Source organism: Mercenaria mercenaria, chromosome 5 (genome assembly GCF_021730395.1).
Source record: "Mercenaria mercenaria strain notata chromosome 5, MADL_Memer_1, whole genome shotgun sequence".
In the NCBI taxonomy this organism is placed as follows: domain Eukaryota; kingdom Metazoa; phylum Mollusca; class Bivalvia; order Venerida; family Veneridae; genus Mercenaria; species Mercenaria mercenaria.
Window position 1 is genome coordinate 23692177 of NC_069365.1, and position 10180 is coordinate 23702356.

A 10180-nucleotide genomic window follows, 5' to 3' on the forward strand; every position below is an offset into this window, starting at 1 on the left:
AAACAAATTCAATATTAAATTACCCTAGAACTATTCATACTTCTATCTTCAAGCTTCTTCCATTTACTTAGATTAACAGAGGTAGTAAACCACTGACTGGTTTCAGTTAGGCTTTATCCAAGAAACCAATCCTTAAACTTGGACTGTAAAATTTCGGATAGTACTAGACTTTGATATTTGATAGGAGATACAAACTAGCTCCGTTTAATGAACGAGATTTAAATACACAATAAATATATATATTTTCATTTTCAAGTACAAATGTTGTTAGATACATAAGATAATGTCAGTGACTGAATATTTATTTGTATTTGATTAACAGTATTTTTTCCTGAATACAGGTTAATTGTTCGATATTAAAGTATAGATATATAGAACACATGTTAAAGGTTCGCCTTAGAGAGAAAATATTATACTATAAAAGTTTTGTGACAACATTGTGAAAATTTGTCGTTTATTGATTTATTAGTTTATTCAAAGAAGTATAAAATACATTTTTATAGCTCTTTGGTTTATTGTCTCTCCTGAAAATTATTATGTACTCTCTCTGCTCCATATTATATAATGCTTTCACTTGCTGTAGGCATTGTATTTATGCAATAAATCGAAATTGAATTGAACTGAATGACGAGAAAGTTGGTTACTTATTCCTTATTCCTTTTTCGAATAAGGAATAAGTAACTAGGTACTTTTTGTTACTTATTCCTTATTCAAATGCGAATAAGTAACAGACTAATTAACACCAGATAAAGTCTAATCTCCTACAAAAACGTGTTCTGAACACATCTCATATCTATTTCGCAAAGCAATGATAAAAGTCGAATAAGGAATAAGTAACTGGATTCATTTTGTTACTTATTTCTTATTCAAACGCGAATAAGTAACAGACAAATTTACAACAAAATAAAGTGTCATCGCTTTCACTATTTCTCCAGCATGATTTAATTATTCACTTTAAAACCTATTAAACGTTTTCTGAAGTCATGTCATATTGTTTTCTCCGAGAAATGAAAAAACTCGAATAAGGAATAAGTAACTGGCGTTATTTTGTTACTGATTCCTTATTCAAACGCGAATAAGTAACAGGCAAATTAATACCATATAAAGTCTCACCTCGTTCCCCATTTCTTCAATATGATTTAATTACTCACTATTAGACCTACAAAACGTGTTGTGAACACACGTCATATTGTTTTCGCCGAGAAATGATTAAACTCGAATAAGGAATAAGTAACTGGATTTATTTTGTTACTTATTCCTTATTCAAACGCGAATAAGTAACAGACAAATTAACAACAAAAAGGTCTCATCGCGTTCACTATTTTTTTCAACATGACTTAATTACTCACTATAAGACCTACAAAATGTGTTCTGAACACATGCCATGCCTTTTTCCGCCCAGAAATATTATTAAGTCGAATAAGGAATAAGTAACTAGTTTCATTTTGTTACTTATTCCTTATTCCTTATTCAAACGCGAATAAGTAACAGAGAAATAAACACCAGATTAAGTCTCATCACGTTCACCATTTTTTCAATATGATTTAGTAACACACTTTTCAACCTACAAAACGTGGTCCGAACACATGACATTTTTCTATCATCAGAAAATTGCAGATTTCGAATAATTAGAACTGGAAAAAGTAAAAGATGAATGAACTTAAGATAACACCTCTTCTCGTTCATCATTTCTTCAACTTGATTTTATTACTCACTTTAACACCTACAAAACGTGTTCTGAACACATGTCATATCGTTTCCGCCGAGAACTGATATACTTGGAATAAGGATTAAGTTACGGGATTCATTTTGTTACTTATTCCTTATTCAAACGCGAATAAGTAACAGACAAATTTACATCAAAATAAAGTGTCATCGCTTTCACTATTTCTTCAGCATGATTTAATTATTCACTTTAAGACCTACTAAACGTGTTCTGAAGTCATGTCATATTGTTTTCTCCGAGAAATGAGAAAACTCGAATAAGGAATAAGTAACTGGTTTCATTTTGTTACTTATTCCTTATTCAAAAGCGAATAGGTAACAAAGAAATTAACAATAACTAATATCACTCCTACTTAAATGTTTGAATATTTCAATTTCTCTCACAATTTCTGTTCAGAGGGTTAATGATTGGCGTTCAATTATAAATAACATGGAATGCCGGAGAGTTACAGATAGCGACTTTACATTGGCTTTTATTAACCCAATCAAATTACTAGCACCCTTCTTCACGGTGAGCTTTTGACATTGAAATGAACATAAGTTCAGTTTATATATGTTTATGGGTTTCATTGCATGAGAAATAACAGATTGCTTCAAGTAAAAGATACAATTGATGTAGTACTAAAATCTTATTTTGAATTGAATGCTTAGGAAATTTAATGCACTTGGAATTTAAGTATAGCAAATGAACCTATGAAAGTTACTTAATCTTTATCACTTCGAAAAGAAACAATTAGCATTTCATATACTGTAGTTATCATAAGAGATGTTGTTGTTGTTTCGTCATTGGCATTATACTGCTGCCTATTAACTTCCTGTGCTGAAGAGATAGTTTAAAGGCCCAGTAATACTTCGAATGTAATAATTACAAGTAGCATTTATTTAACCAAAAAAGTTATCTTTCGGACAAAATTAGCGTTTATTTGCTCAGAAAATAATCACAGTGTTACTTTTTAACTTGAAATTATACAACAGAAATATAGGACAGTATCTTTTCAATGATATTACAAAAAAAAAGAAGAGTGAAATGTCTTCCGTTTTCAATGTAGAAACAAGTAAAATGTCACAAAAGATATGGTAACATGTTTTAGAGTAAAATAAAACATAGTTTTATCTTTAAACTATTAACAACAAATAATGTTCTGTAAGTTCATTCTAAGTGTTATTGGACCTTTAAAAAAGAAAACAATCATGTTTAGATAATATGAAAAAGAGCACTGCCTCAATCGGGAATCCATCCGACTTCAACTCATCCCATACCATTTGAAAAGAACTGTCTAATAATGGCAAGGACCGGCAAGTCATTTTATCTAACCCTCAACAAGTCCTATGAAACCGATTTTGAACATATCTGAATTATATTGAACCCGCACGTTACTTGTTACTTATTCGGCCGCGAATAAGTAACAGAAGAATTACCACAAGATGAAGTCGCAAATCGGACATGCTTATGTCGAGTGTGATTGAGAAAGCTATAACAACTCAAATAAGTTTTGTTCTGAACATGTCTGAATTATATTAAACCCATACATTACTTATTAATTATTTGTGCACAAATAAGTAAAACATGCACTAGCACTAGATGCAGTGCCAAATCTTATGTTCAGCATGATTAACTAACCCTCAACAAGTCCTATGAAACCGATTTTGAACATGTCTGAATTATATTGAACCCGCACGTTACTTGTTACTTATTCGGCCGCGAATAAGTAACAGAAGAATTACCACAAGATGAAGTCGCAAATCGAACATACTTATGTCGAGTGTGATTGAGTAAGCTATAACAAGTCATATAAATTTGGTTCTAAACATGTCTGAATTATATTAAACCCATACTATACTTATTACTTATTTGCGCACAAGTAAGTAAAACTTGCACTAGCACTAGAGGCAGAGCCAAATCTTATGTTCAGCCTGATTGACTAGCTCTCAACAAGTCCTGTAAAACCGATTTTGAACATGTCTGAATTATATTGAAGCCGCATGTTACTTGTTACTTATTCGGCCGCGAATAAGTAACAGAAGAATTACCACAAGATGAAGTCGCAAATCGAACATACTTATGTCAAGTGTGATTGGGAAAGCGATAATAAGTCATATAAATTTGGTCCTGAACATGTCTGAATTATATTAAACCCATACATTACTTATAACTTATTTGTGCACAAATAAGTAAAACATGCACTAGCACTAGATGCAGTGCCAAATCTTATGTTCAGCATGATTCACAAACCCTCAACAAGTCCTATGAAACCGATTTTGAACATGTCTGAATTATATTGAAATTGCACGTTACTTGTTACTTATTCGGCCGCGAATAAGTAACAGAAGAATTACCACAAGACGAAGTCTCAAATCTTAAAGTCCGCCCGCCAGAACGTTCGTAAAATCATTTCAATAAGTGTACAAAAAATGGATAATGCAATAGCTTGAACTTGTTTGATGAAACTTTTTATATTATATTAAAAAAACATCAGGTGATAATGCATGACATTTTGTTTTTGCCTAGTTATGCAAATGTATGAAACTATATCCTGAAATGACTTGCCGGTCCTTGCCATTATTAGACAGTTCTTTTCAAACATGATTGTTTTCTTTTTTAAAGGTCCAATAACACTTAGAATGAACTTACAGAACATTATTTGTTGTTAATAGTTTAAAGATAAAACTATGTTTTATTTTACTCTAAAACATGTTACCATATCTTTTGTGACATTTTACTTGTTTCTACATTGAAAACGGAAGACATTTCACTCTTCTTTTTTTTTGTAATATCATTGAAAAGATACTGTCCTATATTTCTGTTGTATAATTTCAAGTTAAAAAGTAACACTGTGATTATTTTCTGAGCAAATAAACGCTAATTTTGTCCGAAAGATAACTTTTTTGGTTAAATAAATGCTACTTGCAATTATTACATTCGAAGTATTATTTGGCCATTAAACTATCCCTTATGATAACTATAGTATATGAAATGCTAATTGTTTCTTTTCAAAGTTATAAAGATTAAGTAACTTTCATTTGCTATATTTAAATTCGAAGTGCATTAAATTTCCTAAGCATTCAATTTAAAATAAGATTTTAGTACTACATCAATTGTATCTTTTACTTGAAGCAATCTGTTATTTCTCATGCAATGAAACCCATAAACATATATAAACTGACCTTATGTTCATTTCAATGTCAAAAGCTCACCGTGAAGAAGGGTGCTAGTAATTTGATAGGGTTATTAAAAGCCAATGTAAAGTCGCTATCTGTAACTCTCTGGCATTCCATGTTATTTATAATTGAACGCCAACCATGAACCCTCTGAACAGAAATTGTGAGAGAAATTGAAATATTCAAACATTTAAATAGGAGTGATATTAGTTATTGTTAATTTCTTTGTTACCTATTCGCTTTTGAATAAGGATTAAGTAACAAAATGAAACCAGTTACTTATTCCTTATTCGTGTTTTCTCATTTCTCGGAGAAAACAATATGACATGACTTCAGAACACGTTTAGTAGGTCTTAAAGTGAATAATTAAATCATGCTGAAGAAATAGTGAAAGCGATGACACTTTATTTTGATGTAAATTTGTCTGTTACTTATTCGCGTTTGAATAAGGAATAAGTAACAAAATGAATCCAGTTACTTATTCCTTATTCGAAGTATATCAGTTCTCGGCGGAAACGATATGACATGTGTTCAGAACACGTTTTGTAGGTGTTAAAGTGAGTAATAAAATTAAGTTGAAGAAATGATGAACGATATGAGGTGTTATCTTAAGTTTATTCATCTTTTACTTTTTCCAGTTCTAATTATTCGACTTCTGCAATTTTCTGATAAAAGATAAATATCATGTGTTCGGAACACGTTTTGTAGGTTGAAAAGTGTGTTACTAAAAGATATTGAAAAAATTGTGAACGAGATGAGACTTAATCTGGTGTTTATTTCTCTGTTACTTATTCGCGTTTGAATAAGGAATAAGTAACAAAATGAATCCAGTTACGTATTTCTTATTCGAGTTTTATCATTTCTCGGCGAAAACAATATGACATGTGTTCACAACACGTTTTGTAGGTCTAATAATGAGTAATTAAATCATATTGAAGAAATGGTGAACGATATGAGACTTTATATGGTATTAATTTGCCTGTTACTTATTCCTTATTCAAACGCGAATAAGTAACAGCCAGTAACGCCAGTTACTTATTCCTTATTCGAGTTTTTTCATTTCTCGGAGAAAACAATATGACATGACTTCAGAAAACGTTTAATAGGTCTTAAAGTAAATAATTAAATCATGCTGGAGAAATAGTGAAAGCGATGACACTTTATTTTGTTGTAAATTTGTCTGTTACTTATTCGCATTTGAATAAGGGATAAGTAACAAAATGAATCCTGTTACTTATTCCTTATTCGAAAAAGGAATAAGGAATAAGGAATAAGTAACCAACTTTCTCGTCATTTGAACTGAATGTACGCACAGCTAATCTGAAGAAGGTATAGCACACGCTAAAAGATATGTAAATTCTGTAATCCCTTGTTCATATAGTAAAAATATCCGTGATAGTTATTATGAATAACCTTTACACTACATAAGTGTCACATTATCCTAAATCTTTTCTAAAAGACTTTTTTTCTATGATGAGTTTGTTTTGTTCTTAGGTTTTCCGCTTTTTATTTTAAAAAACTGACATTTATTAAATCAACCAGTCAGTCCCTTTGAGAAACCTTGAAAAGTCATAATTCGCACATACTTTACTACACAATGACTGGCTCGGGGGCAAATAGGTCACACTTCCAATTAAACAGGCTCTGGTGTCATAAAGGATGCTTTTTATTTTGTCAATTACGTTTGTTTTTCTGTTCATTTTTCATTAGTGTGTAACAATATGTTTTTCAAATGTTCATTACATAGCAAAATTATTTTTGACAAGTTAAATATGATTAAATGCAATCAATTGATTAATTACTAAAATTTTCACCCCATTGAATGTAATAAAAAAACGTATTTCACATCTATTTATAATAACTGAAAATGAAATTGTCAAGTTTGTAAGCACTTTTAAAAATTATAATTTTTTCCTGCTTTCTATTTTTTAAGATAATAGTAGTTTCATGTACATGTATGTTATGCTCGCCTAACATCCACGATTTTGTGTATTTATATTTGTTTTTAGTCTCAGTTTCTTTAATGTAAAATATAAAATATAAAGACGGTAATATAGTGTTGATCATATTTTCATATACTATGCAAAATAAAAGAATAAATAACTTAGTGTCCTGTATTTTACATGATTGAAAAACAGAATTAAACCAAGTTGTTACTCTGTATGTAACCTGATACATATAAAGACGACTGTATTTGCTGTTGTTGTTTACCAGTACTTAAAACTGGTGTAAAATAAATCACCCTTCCCACTACGTTTTAACAGTAGATCTCTAATCCTTGTTTTTTATGATCGGCACCTCCCGTGATACGATAAGCGGAGATAGCCGAACCATAACGATCTGCAACACTCGCTAAAAATATCCGATAGTGATCGATATTTAGTTAGACGATCGAAGGGAGACAATAATGTATAGCGTTGATCTCAATAAGCAAGGAAAGATAATAGAATCGATTTTTGCCCAATTCTTCAGTATGCACGCTAGAACTGACACATGAAAGAAAACATTACATGTAATTTCTTAATAAATTATTACTGTAGACATACTAACAAAAGAAATAGCGGACCTTTTGATAATTTTGCGATGGAATGTGACGGCAAGTGCATCATAATAAGAAAAGAAACTCCTTACGAAAGCTCCTAAGTCTTGGGGTATACACTTATAAGTTTTGTTTGATGGGCTCTTCTTAGTGAAGACTAAAGCAGTGTTGATTGAATATGGTCATTTATTCATGAAATGACGGAATAACGATGACTACAACATTTACTAAATTCTTTAAATTAATCTTTAACAATTTAAAGGTAATATAATAATTATGTGACTAGATTTGAATCATATCTATCTACAACTATTCTAACATATTATGCATCATCAAAGGTGGGGATCTTCTATAAAGAAATTAAGAATAAATGATTCTGTGAGTTAAAATATGCGAAACCATACACATGTTGGAAAGACCTTTAGTTGATCTTTTGTTTAGTAGTATAAAATTTCAACTGTAGGTGGTGATTAAGTGTCATTTCTTGTTATGATTGATAAAACAAAGGATACTTGATAGCCGGCAAACTCATTTCCTTGATATTACAGCTTGCGTATGAAGGACAATACACTGTTTATTCATAAATTTTCCGCTTTATAAGAAATGAAAGGAATTTAAGTGCATTTGAACTGGATTTATAAGACATTAATCGTGGCAGAGCTCGTAGAACGTGTTCATGCCTAGATCTGTGTCGTTGCCATTTCCAAATGTTTTTACACACATTAAACATTCTCGCGCACTTCAGCTTTCATTCGCTTTAAACACGCCCATGTATTTCATACCCAAATGGAAACTATTAACTATTATTTGAAAAGCCAAGTCCAAACAAGGAAGGTTTCAAACATAAAATATCTTTAACGGTATAGATATGCGCACGATAACTTCATAGAAAAGGTATAATATATATATATAAATATATATAATGTAGGCGAAACTAACAAACGCAGACAGGCACTGCCATGGAACGACAGTTGAACCAGTTAAATTCAACCACATTGCGAATTAAAAGGGCAATGTAATGCTTACCCCCGCCACATGTTTCTGTTACAAACATAGTGGTTACAAAAGACACGTTATGTAAATCAAACCCACAAGATGTAGAATTGTCCCCCTAAATATGTTTACACGGACACTGGACTGACAGACATGCTCATTGATGAAAAAGGAAACAAATCAATCACATCGATTCAATTTGGAAAATAGACCAACCACATAAACTTGAAAAAGACGGAAGAACTGACAAAGCATGCGGTCATAAGTTTATCTATATTGCACTTGTTAACTTTTCATACTTTGACACTATTGGTCTAATTGTATTAACTATGTCATAATTAAACTTCCTTCCCGCCTACTTGCAACATTTCAACAAATGATTGATCTTCTTTAATATTATTATATGTGATATTTTCCTACTTATTTAACATTTAAATTCAATCAGGGAAACCTAAAATTTCCTTGAAAACTTCAAAAACTAACTTTAGGTAAATGTCAGATTAAGATACCATAAGATTATATGACAGCCTAATGGATAGGCCTGTCAAACGACAAGGAATAGAAATCACTCGCAGAATATCAGATTTAACAGTTATTTCGAAACAGTGTTTATGTTACAGAGACGTGCAAGTAGTTATTTATCTTAGTGCTATGTCAATAGACAGAACAAATCGTGAGCAATAAATTATGAGCAGTAAATCGACACACACCGCATAATTACTATTCTTTGATACTCAGTATTTGAATATCATAGGCACAAATTATGACGTAAAAGGTGAACAATGATCCAATGATCCAATAGAAATAAAACAAACGTTTAAAGAATGCAGCCCTATCCTCTCACTTTATAACCATATAGCAGCGGTTTATGTACGTTTGGAGGTTCATATTGTAAAAGATTATTTTTGCTTTTATTAGGTTTAACGTCACCAGGTAATATGGTGACTTTCCAGCTTTTCATGATGGAGGAAAACCTCAAGTGCTCCATCGTGAGTTATTTCGAACACAGGCGGGATAGAATCATGGACCGTCCGTGAAAGAATTCTAAACCCAAAGCGAGGTTTCGGACCTGCATCGGCGAGGTGCAAGTGATTCGAAGTCGGGAACCTTAACCAATTGGATTCGGATATCATAGAATATACAAAATACAGACAAAGTAAGCTTATGAAAAAACATGGCGGAACACCGCATTGGACCTGTCAATTCTTAACAATAACACTATAGGCTTTAAAGTGGTTAATCGTGAACCAAGCCACAGTCTGGATCCACCATATTGTTCCAAAGTTTCTAAAACAATCTCAGTCAAGATAATCCATGAAACTCTAATTGACGTTATTACTTTACAATTATCTAAATGTACAAGACCTTAGGTAGTGTTAACAGAGAGAACTTGATATTCTGTTTAACTATTATAAAGACTGGAAATTAACAATAAATGTTCAAATGTCAAAGAATATGGCGGTGAAAGCCAAAAAAAAAATAATACAACTATTGTCTTCTTTGAAGAACCTAATGTAAAGACACTTCTTGTTCATTTTCATATTGTTTCATTTAAAAATTGAACCGATTCTATTATATGAGCCAGTGATGTGGGGGCTTCAAAACACACAGAAAGAATTCAAATATATACTTGCAAACTCTTTATATCAGCCCTTAATCCAGCGTGTAATACTAGCGTTATTTATTTTTGTGAAAGATACCAATGCAAATTATTGCTGCTAAACGTTGTATCATGTACTGGCTAAGAATAACATAGATATCTTA